Source organism: Euprymna scolopes, chromosome 10 (genome assembly GCF_053919585.1).
Source record: "Euprymna scolopes isolate OS-2025 chromosome 10, ASM5391958v1, whole genome shotgun sequence".
Lineage (NCBI taxonomy): Eukaryota > Metazoa > Mollusca > Cephalopoda > Sepiida > Sepiolidae > Euprymna > Euprymna scolopes.
The window spans coordinates 133,409,733-133,419,977 of record NC_136491.1 but is presented as its reverse complement, the minus strand read 5'-3'; the positions used below and the strand labels follow the sequence as shown (position 1 = coordinate 133,419,977).

The 10,245-nt window shown below is 39.1% G+C and overlaps 1 pseudogene; it reads left to right on the top strand.

Annotated features, from left to right (window-relative positions):
* Positions 1-9,820: 9,820 nt before the first annotated feature.
* On the top strand, positions 9,821-9,961 carry LOC145286707 (U2 spliceosomal RNA; annotated as a pseudogene).
* The last annotated feature ends 284 nt before the right edge of the window (positions 9,962-10,245 follow it).

Sequence of the window (10,245 nt, the reverse complement as noted above, 5' to 3'; positions counted from 1 at the left end):
GGCAAGCCCGTTCCACAGCAGACATTCTAACTGTAATCTCCGAGCGTATATACCATTCACTTAACAAAGCAGGGGAGGGTAGAGCGGTAGCTCTAGATATATCTAAGGCTTTTGACAGGGTATGGCACGAAGGAAAATCAGATCATACGGTATCACTGGAAGAATACTTAACATAATTAAATCCTTCTTAGATAAGAGAAAAATTCAGGTTGTCCTCGATGGCGGTACATCTAAACAATATGTTATATATGCGGGAGTGCCTCAGGGGTCTATCCTTGGACCTTTATTATTCCTGATATTCATAAATGACCTCCCTGACACGACAGGAAAACAAATGAACACATATCTAAAGATATGGCAGAAACACTACAGGATGACCTCCAATCTGTAGTGGAATGGGGACAAAAATAGATGGTCACATTCAATGCTGCCAAGACTAAACTTGTTTCCTTCAATAATTACAAGAAACCTTCTCTACCACCAATAGCAATGGCCAAAGACTCTTTATCTGAAAGCGCATCTTTTAAACTCCTCGGCCTAACGTTCACAGGAAACATGAGTTGGAACAATTACATTGAGAGTATTGCCAGGACCCCTGCGAAAAAGGTAGATTCTCTCTACCATGCTAGAAAGCTACTAACGCCTGAAAGTATCCTGTACCTCTATAAGGCAACCATTCGCCCATGTATGGAGTATTGCTGTCATATTTGGGCCGTTGCATCTGCTACTAGTCTCTCACTCCTAGACAAGGTTCAAAAGATAGTCGCCAACCTAAAAGGTCCTGAACTATCATCCAAGCTTCAGTCTCTGTCTCATCGACACAATGTAGCATCCCTCTGCCTGTTCTACAAGTATTTTAACGGTGAATGTTCCGACGAGCTGCAAGCACTTCTATCCTCTCTACGTAAATACCCCCGACAAACCCGACAAGACGTACAATCCCACCCCTTCACAGTAGAGATCCCTAGATGCAAGAGAGCCTTCTACTCCAGTAGTTTCTTCCTCAGAACCACTCGACTTTGGAACTTCCTGCCAGGTTCCTGCTTCCCCAACTGTACTGACATGCAGAAGTTCAAGTGTAACGTGAACCGACATCCTGCTACCCAACACACCACCTAGTACCCCTGTAGCATGTGTCCCTAATAGTAGCCCCCTACATCAAAGTGGCAATGCGCCTTGTTATAAGTGAGATAAGTGAATGTAAACAGTAGGAGTTTTGGGGGAGGTGTGGTGAAGGAAGGGAGCAGGGATAAGGGAGCAGGGATAAGGGAGGAGGAGGAAGTACGATTTCATGTCTTTAAGCTGTTCCAGTGAAGAGGTGTTGGTATTTTAACTTTGAGATTATTTAGTGGCCTAAGTTTTCGCTTTGATTAGAAGTAATATTATACTCTTGTCGTCGTTACTTCACTATTTTAGTTTTTTTTTCTTTCTCTTTAAAATCTCCTACTGCTCACATTCACAAACATTCTTCCAGAACGTTAACCACACCCAAATATCCTATAAAACTGACGCCAGTTACAATATTGATTCTTTTTTTTTAGTCTGATGAGGTGTTATACTTGAATTCATATTCCACTGAAACATACATCTATGCACATATGTAACAAGCAATGTTTGTATAATAACAAATAACAGCATATATATATATATATATATATATATATATATATATATATATATATATATATATATATATATATATATATATATATATATAACGCGAAACACGTGCATATTATCACTAATCAGTCTTCTTTTTTTAGCTCTTCCTGAAAAGTATAGGGTTTCAATTCTTCCTGGAACCACGGCTCATCGGTTTTTGTTTCTTATTTCACCCACGTCCTTTCCCATTCCACGTCGTGGAGAAAGAGGCTAGACAAGACACACGCCCAAGGCAAACGAGAGAACCCTACCATGCCACCGCCAATGTCTGCCACCACCTTTTTTCCACAGCTGTTTTATTTATCATTTCATCTTAACAAATCACTATCCCCCTTGGGCTAAATTGGGTTCATCTTCTGATACGTCTCGCGCCCTTTTCTTTTGCTTTCCACCCCAATCCACTGCAAGTTCTTTAGCCACGTTTACAAATGGCACGCTTGTCATTTTGTTAAATAAATAATCGTTCTGCGAATTGAAACGTAAATCACACAATCGCGCTTGCACGATTCAACTCATATATTAAAAGAACACTGAAGTAAAATTACTTTAAATAACAGATTAAAATCAAGATATGATATTATCAAACATTATATCTAGAATCCTTGTTCTAATTTTGATAAAAAAAGTAATTACAGGATTTTCAATCTTTATCTTTGCTTAGACCTTCACGGAGATTCCATGAACAGAGCTTTTTTCTTAAAACTGCTCGCCGGTGGAATTCTGTTTCGTTTGCCTATTTTCAATCTGACTACAATTGGACTTCAAGTCCAACGTAAACAAGTTCTAGATAAGCTGTCCACTTAAGTAATCCAATTTACCAAGTGTCTACTATTAACGTTTACTACGTTATTGCGCCAATGGTTACCGTACACTCGTTAACTCTTATTCAGAATGCCCCCCCGGACATTGATAAGGGGTGTTTCATTTGTAAAAAAAAAAGACTGCTTCAAATGAAGGGGTTTTCCAAATAAATTGAAATTTAGAGAATTTTGCTTGATTGCGGTCATATGGATCGAATTCAATGCAAACCTGATGTATTTGAATTTTCAAATTCGAGGTGTTGTGCCTATATTGTACTGGCTATGAATTATTTGTAATACTTCAAAGAACCTGAAATTTGGAGAAATATATATATATATATTATTCAAAATAAATCGACGATTCTATAATGGAACTCACACCTTTGACGTTAATCTGGCGTAGCCAACACCACGTTCCAACAATTCAAAATACAACTGCTGAGATACAACGCGAGGATCTTTACAAACATACTTTTCTTTCTCCAACTTTACAACATGGCAAGAAAGAAGAAGAAAAAAGAAAACCAACATATTGAGGATGGAGTTTGACTCCAAAAAATATTTAAATTATAAATTTCAAGCAAGTAAAATATTTGTGTATTTTCCTAATATTGCGTTGTGATTTGGTTTTCAAGCTCACTTGATGCGTAATATATATATATATATGTAGGGTTCTAAGCTTTAATTATTAGTGCTTCTAGTATTGAAGCTTTTGCTTGTTAACAGTATGTTCATATATATATATATATATATATATATATATATATATATATATATATATATATATATATATATATATACTAGCATTTCAGCCCGGCGTTGCCCAGATGTTTGGATGTGTATGTTGAGCAAAAAATAAAAAATAAATAAATAAAAAGTGGTAGTAGGAAGGCAGGCTCGAACCCGTACCGCAAAGGAGGAAAAAAAAAACGGGGTAAAACCTAACGTTTATGCTGTTACGACCACCGCCAAACCGGGAGCGAGTTTTTTTTTAATTAAGGCTAGACAATCTAAAGGAGAGGATAACTTTGAAAAATATCGGCGAAAAAAGTGACCCCTCCCCTGTAGAAAAGTGCTTAGTTGAAGGGGAAGATATTAATGTTTGATCCAACTTTTCGATATTTGTCGTATGAAAGGTCGAACTTTAAAACGATACTAATCTTGGTAAAATCCGTCGCCTCTATTGAAAGTTTAAGGTAGACATGCCAACAGACATACATACATACATTTATATATTGATAACTAAAAATTTTCGACCCAAACTGATGAAAAGGCTTTCCCTATCTCTAAATACCCTTTATGTAAAATTTCAAATATTTAGACCAGAAATTGTCTGAGTAATTTGGAAGAGACCGTAGGGGTCAATTTTTTAAAGACTTTGGCCCTATTATGACCCCTTAATATTTATTGTTTTTGACTAACATCAAGTTATTAAGTTAGATCCATGTCCAAGGAAACTATATCTAAAATTTCAAGTGTGCAGACCCAAAATTGTCGGAGGAGTTTGGTAGAGTTCTCAAAGGTCAAATCGTTGAACTTTGACTCCTTAATCGCCAAATTTCTGGTCAAAACAAATCACATCGATTTTCCCAAATCTCAGTACCCTGTATATCAAATTTCGAGTCTGTAGACTAAAAATTGACAGAGTTATTGCGTAGGGAAATGTACACAGACACAGACACAGACACACATACACACACGTTCACTTATATATATATATATATATATATATATATATATATATATATATGTAATCATCAACTGATAAGATGGCTCGTGATTATGATAAACTAAATATTATTTTATGGTCTATTGTTCGTTCATTCCTTTAAGTCAGTTAGAAATTGCTATCTTTGCTGTCCCATGTATCGGTTCGCGCCAATAACGAGCATACTGTTTGTTTTAAAAGTAAGCACCTTTAAATAAATGTCCACTTTATCCACCCTCTCTTCGGAGTAAATGGAAACTTTCAATTTTTTTTTATCCTAAATCGGAAAATTATACAATTACAATATTTATTTATATTTGATGTGCTTTTCTTTTCTGTTCTCGTTGGTAAATAGAAAATTGTAAGGTCAAATTCAGCTAACGCACTTCCTAATCTGCGGAGCGCTGTATGAAACGATGACAAGGCAAATAAGTTGCTTTTTTTTTATTGTTCTTTAGTATTTCTATTGTGAAGTGATTTATTGAAATAAAATATAAGAAAAGGACATTATTGAAAAGTATACAAAATAATTTTTTCATTTAATAAATATGTGTTTATGAAAGTATAAAAATAAAAATATTGAAATCCAAATAACAAAATTTCCAACATCATAAAAAACGTATCCAATAAATAATAAAAGTGACAGAACTGATTTGCGTGGTAACCGTTTCCGGTAGCGCTTCGCAGCAATTTAGGAAGTACGTTGACTGACTATAGCCAGTTGTGAATAATGATAATTTTCATAAATTCTCCTGACATGCGGTACTTAAGAGAATTTTATTAAAACTTTTAATAGTTTAATTTCTTTATATTAAAAGTCTTATTGGCAACACTATTTTATTATGATATTTAAAGTACGTGTTTCTCTTAGAAGACATACTAATAGAATTTAGGATTATTGTATATAGACCACTTATAGGCGATAAAATCAGACTATATTAATTACTGTATTAACCAAGCCAAAATAATATAATTAGTAAATAAATATTTATATATTAACTAGGTGGCCGGTCGGCGTTTCCTAGTCATAAAATATGCTTAAATATGATATGTTAATTCGTACATATTCCGTATTTATATGATGATGATGATGATTATTATTATTATTATTATTATTATTCACATTTTGTGTCTGGTTGTTGATATTGCCGATTTTATACTGATAGGCGGATCATAACAAATAAACAGACTATCAACATCTTTTCTCAGTTTTCCAGCACTTTCCGCAAGATTCTGGTGGTTCCCAACAAGGCAGTCTTTTGAAGTACTCCAACATTGCAATGGATCCCAATTTTCTCAATCCACTTGTCAAATCTTTTTGTTACACTTCCCAGAGTCCTCACCACGATAGGTACAACTTCTACCTTCTTCAACTTCCACAATCTTTTTATCTCCTTTTTCAAGTCTTGGTATTTTTCAATCTTTTCTTTTTTCTCCACACTCACATCAGCTGAAATTGCTATATCAATTGTTATTGTATTGTGTCCCTTCTTTTCCAACAATACTAGATCTGGTCTCCTTGCTTCAATCACATTATCACATTGGATATTTATTTGTTAGTTTTTAGTTATCTATGTGGATGACGACGTCTTCTTCATTTTTCTTAATTGAATCTGTGATTACGTTGATGACTGAAGTTCGATACGTGATCTACACTGCTTTGCACAAGTAGAGCACAGGATTTGGGTTTTGGTGATGAGTAGCTGCTGCTCGTTAGTGTGTCAGTGTGTGACGCTCTGCAGCTGCTTGCTCATGCTGGTTGTTGAAGAAGGGCATTCTGCTATCACATGTGGAACTGCCAATATCTCCAAACGATTGAAGAGGATATTGCAACACTTGAGAGTGACCTTAAGGCAGTCTTTGTAGTGTTTCTTTGGGCAGCCAAAGTTTTGTCGACTATGAATGAGCTGATCGTAGAGTACTAGTCGAGTTTGTTTGAAAGCATCCTGATGACGTGGTCCAACCAGCGAAGTTAACGACGGATAAGGAGTGACTCTAGAGGGGACACTCCTGCTCTCCTGCGACTCTCTGAATGGGTCACCTTGTGCCATAAAGGGAGGCAAAAGGATCTGTTGTAGTCGTCTGATGTGAAATGGCTGCAGTAGCCTGATGTGACGGCGGTACAGAACCCATGCCTCAGAACCATACAGGAGGGTGAGTATGACGACTGCGTTGTACACAGCGACCTTTGTATGGGTTTTGATATTTCGGTAATTCAGGCGGCCAAAAGCAGAAGAGGTGAGATTAAGGCGGCGTTGAACTTAATTGCCGAGGTTGTAGGAGAATGAAAGATTGGAACCACGGTATGTGAAGCTGCTGATAATTTTTAGAAGTATACCGTTGACGATGATGATGGGAGCATCAGTTGAAGAAACATTTGTCAGGATTTCCGTCTTCTGTGTGTTATGAAGGCCGGTCCGGTGGTAGGCGTTGGATACTACGTCAAGACTGTGTTGACGTCTGTTGAAGGTATGTCTTGGGAAGGCAGCATCATATGCATACTGTAATCTGAAGATGAGTTCTTCAGAGATTTTCGTTTTGGCCTTACAGCATTTCAGGTTGAAGAGGATGCCATCAAGTCGGCATTGGACAGCAATGACATCAGAAGGTTGAAGGTCACGACGAGAAACCATAGTGACAGCAACCAGGAACAGGTTGAAAATAACCGAAGCTAAGACGAACCCCTGTTTCACGCCGATATTCACGATAAGAGTCCGATTCTGCTCCTGACATGACAACACGAGCACGCATGCTAGTGTGAAACTGCAGGAGGATTGACAAGAGAAGACGAGCAAAGAAAATAATGTCAGTGGTACTACGTTCTCGACGGAAGCCACATTGTTAATCTGGAACGACAAGATCGACAACAGTCTCCAGAAATCGGGTGAGTATGATCTTAGCCAATACTTTGCCGGCCATAGAGAGGAGAGAGAGATGTCTCAGCTGTTGCCAAAGATAATGCGGTCACCCTTACATTTGTAGACGAGAATGATGTTAACATCCTTCCACTGTGGGAAACACTTTGCTAACCATCAGTCCAGAAGGAATCAGTGGATACGTAGGAAATGGTCAACTCCATCATACTTGAGGATTTCAGCGGATGTACTGACGGGACCGGTTGCCTTGTTATATTTTGGCTGTGAATGACCTTCTTTATTTCGCTGCGGGGCCACGGAAATGGATAGCAAAGTGGGGAAATCATCAACAATGGAGGGATCGGTGGGATTGATCTTATTAATCAGGTCCCGCAGATGTTCAGCCCATCTCTTCAGGATATCGTTCTTGTTTTTGTTGAGAACACTATCGCTACTACGCACATAGTGCATTGAGCATTGCCCTGGACCATGGATCATCTTTACTGCCTCATAGAAACCATGGACGTGGCCAAGGTCCGTATGGCTTTGGATCTCTCTAGCCTTCTTCAGCCACCATCAATTTTTCATCCGACACAATTCTCGTTGCATCACGGCGCGGAGGAAGGAGAAACGATATCTGAGTGTGGAAGATATATTTCTAAAAAGGGCATCATAAGCGGCATTTTTCTCACGTAAAAGGTCTTTGACGTCTTCTGTACAATCGTCGAACCAGTCTCTGCGCCTCCTTTCAGAGTAGCCAAAGATGGATTCTGCAGCACCATGAAGAGCCGTTGAGATTTCTTGTCATTCTGCTGTGAGAGTAGTGATGGTCTCTGCTGAGATAGCAGCGGGCGCAGGAAGGGTCTCAGAGATGACATCACACAATTTGGTTGAGATTGCCGGATCCCATAAAAAAGAGAGGTCGAATCGCTGCTTTGGCTTCTGTCGACGGGCAGGGGGACTCATGTTTAGCTCGAGACTTGAGCGAATCAGGCGGTGATCAGTGAAGCATTCAGCACCACGGATGGCACGAGTCAAGAGCACGTAACGCAGATCACAGTGTCCGACGATAACGAATCGATAAGGTGGACCTTGGGCCCACCCAGGACGTCTTGTACATGTCACGTAGCTGAAAGGTGGTGTTGATAATGATAAGACCCAACTCCGCAAAGAAGGACAGAATTCGGAGACTATTTCTTTTCATATTTCCGACACTATATCGCCCAAGGCTTTTTGCCATATCTCATGGTTTCTGAAAACGGATGTTAAAATCGCCCAGTAGAATGATCTCGTTGTGGCTTGAGGGGTTCCTGATGGTAGTCGTGAGGTTGTCATAGAAACGGTGCACCATGCCCTCTTCCGAGTTAAGCGTGGGAGCATAGGCATTGATCATGGTTATTGGAAGCCGTCAGGTTATGAGACGTTCATCGATAGCAGTCAGTGTTTCGGGTAGATGGCGAAGCGGAGATGACCGGACGACAAAGCTAACACTGTGAATGCGACGTTTATATCTCACGATAATTTCACATTATTACTTTCAACCATAATTTTCTGAAACATGCTCGTACCATTTTTAGTTGCGTGCAAGCGACTCTATAAGTCACTACGTCGATCGGTCGGTCGGTCGGTCTGTCCATAACACTTTTTTGGTTAAGATCAAAGGTCTGCTGTTAATAGATGCTGCTCGTAGCTTTTATAGCTTTGGGGTTTTCATTAGTTAGCTTAGAATGAATGAGGTATTGTGGTAAATGTTGCCAGTCAGGAGTAAAGTCGCCAAAGACTCCATTTTCACTTTAGTAACAAATACCCTGCAACACTCCGCATCCCACTTCTTGTATGGCCTTGTGCCTAAGTTTGTTTACAAATGTTAATTTTTTGCTTTTATTTTTTGAATTTGTCATTATTTAATTATCAAATTTTTTCATTATGGAAATGAACTATATAAACTAGATCAAAGTGTAGTATCTGTTTCGGCAGATACTGCAAGCAAAGACCATATGTGGTGGCAACACCACATATAAGACCTTGGTCAATGTAGGGGAAACCCTTCATACCAATTGTCACTATCCAGCTCCCCTACTCCCCGGGGAGGTGGTCCTCATTTTTCCTTCACTCCTCACATTAAAAATCGGCCTTGCGTCTAATTTGCCCGGTGGGGGAGCAAATAAATACAGCTTTTCTTGGCCTTTGACCAAGATCAAAGTGTAGTATCTGTTCCGGCAGATACTGCAAGCAAAGACCATATGTGGGGGAAACCCCACATATAAGACCTTGGTCAATGTAGGGGCAACCCTTCATACCAATTGTCACTATCCAGCTCCCCTACTCCCCGGGGAGTTGGTCCCCATTTCCCCTTCACTCCTCACATTAAAAAGCGGCCTTGTGCCTAATTTGCTCGGTGGGGGAGCAAATAAATACCATCTGTTCCGGCAGATACTGCAAGCAATAACCATATGTGGGGGCAATCTCACATATAAAACCTTGGTCAATGTAGGGGCAAATCTTCATACCAATTGTCACTATCCAGCTCCCCTACTCCCCGGGAAGTTGGTCCCCATTTCCCCCTTCAATCCTCACATTAAAAATCGGCCCTGCGCCTAATTTACTCAGTGGGGGAGCAAATAAATACCAACCCCACATATAAGACCTTGGTCAATGTAGGGACAACCCTTTATACCAATTGTCACTATCCGGCTCCCCTACTCCCCATGGAGTTGGTCCCCATTTCCCCTTCACTCCTCACATTAAAAATCGGCCTTGTGCCTAATTTACTCGGTGGGGGAGCAAATAAATACAGCCTTTCTTGGCGTTTTGGCCAAGATCAAAGTGTAGTATCTGTTCTTACTTCATGCTGTACTTATGTTTGTAACTTTGTGTTATAAAGTGGGGGATCACTTTGTTTTATTAATTTGATGTAAAATGATCAGCCACTTCACAACGAGTCAGTCGTAAAGCCATTCAAGTCATTCTCCAGGTCATTCATGTTGTTTTTGAAGGATTCCATTTATTTTTTAAGCATTCAAGTCATTCTTAAGGTCATTCAATTCATCCTTAAGTTCATTAAAGTCATTCTCAGTCATTTACTTTTTATTTATTTAAATCATTTCAGACAATTTTTTGGTCATTTTAGTCTATCTTTAAGAATTTCATGTCAATCCTACATTCACGCATTCATTCATTACACGAGAGCATGCGACTAATGGCTATCGGCCGTGTTCAC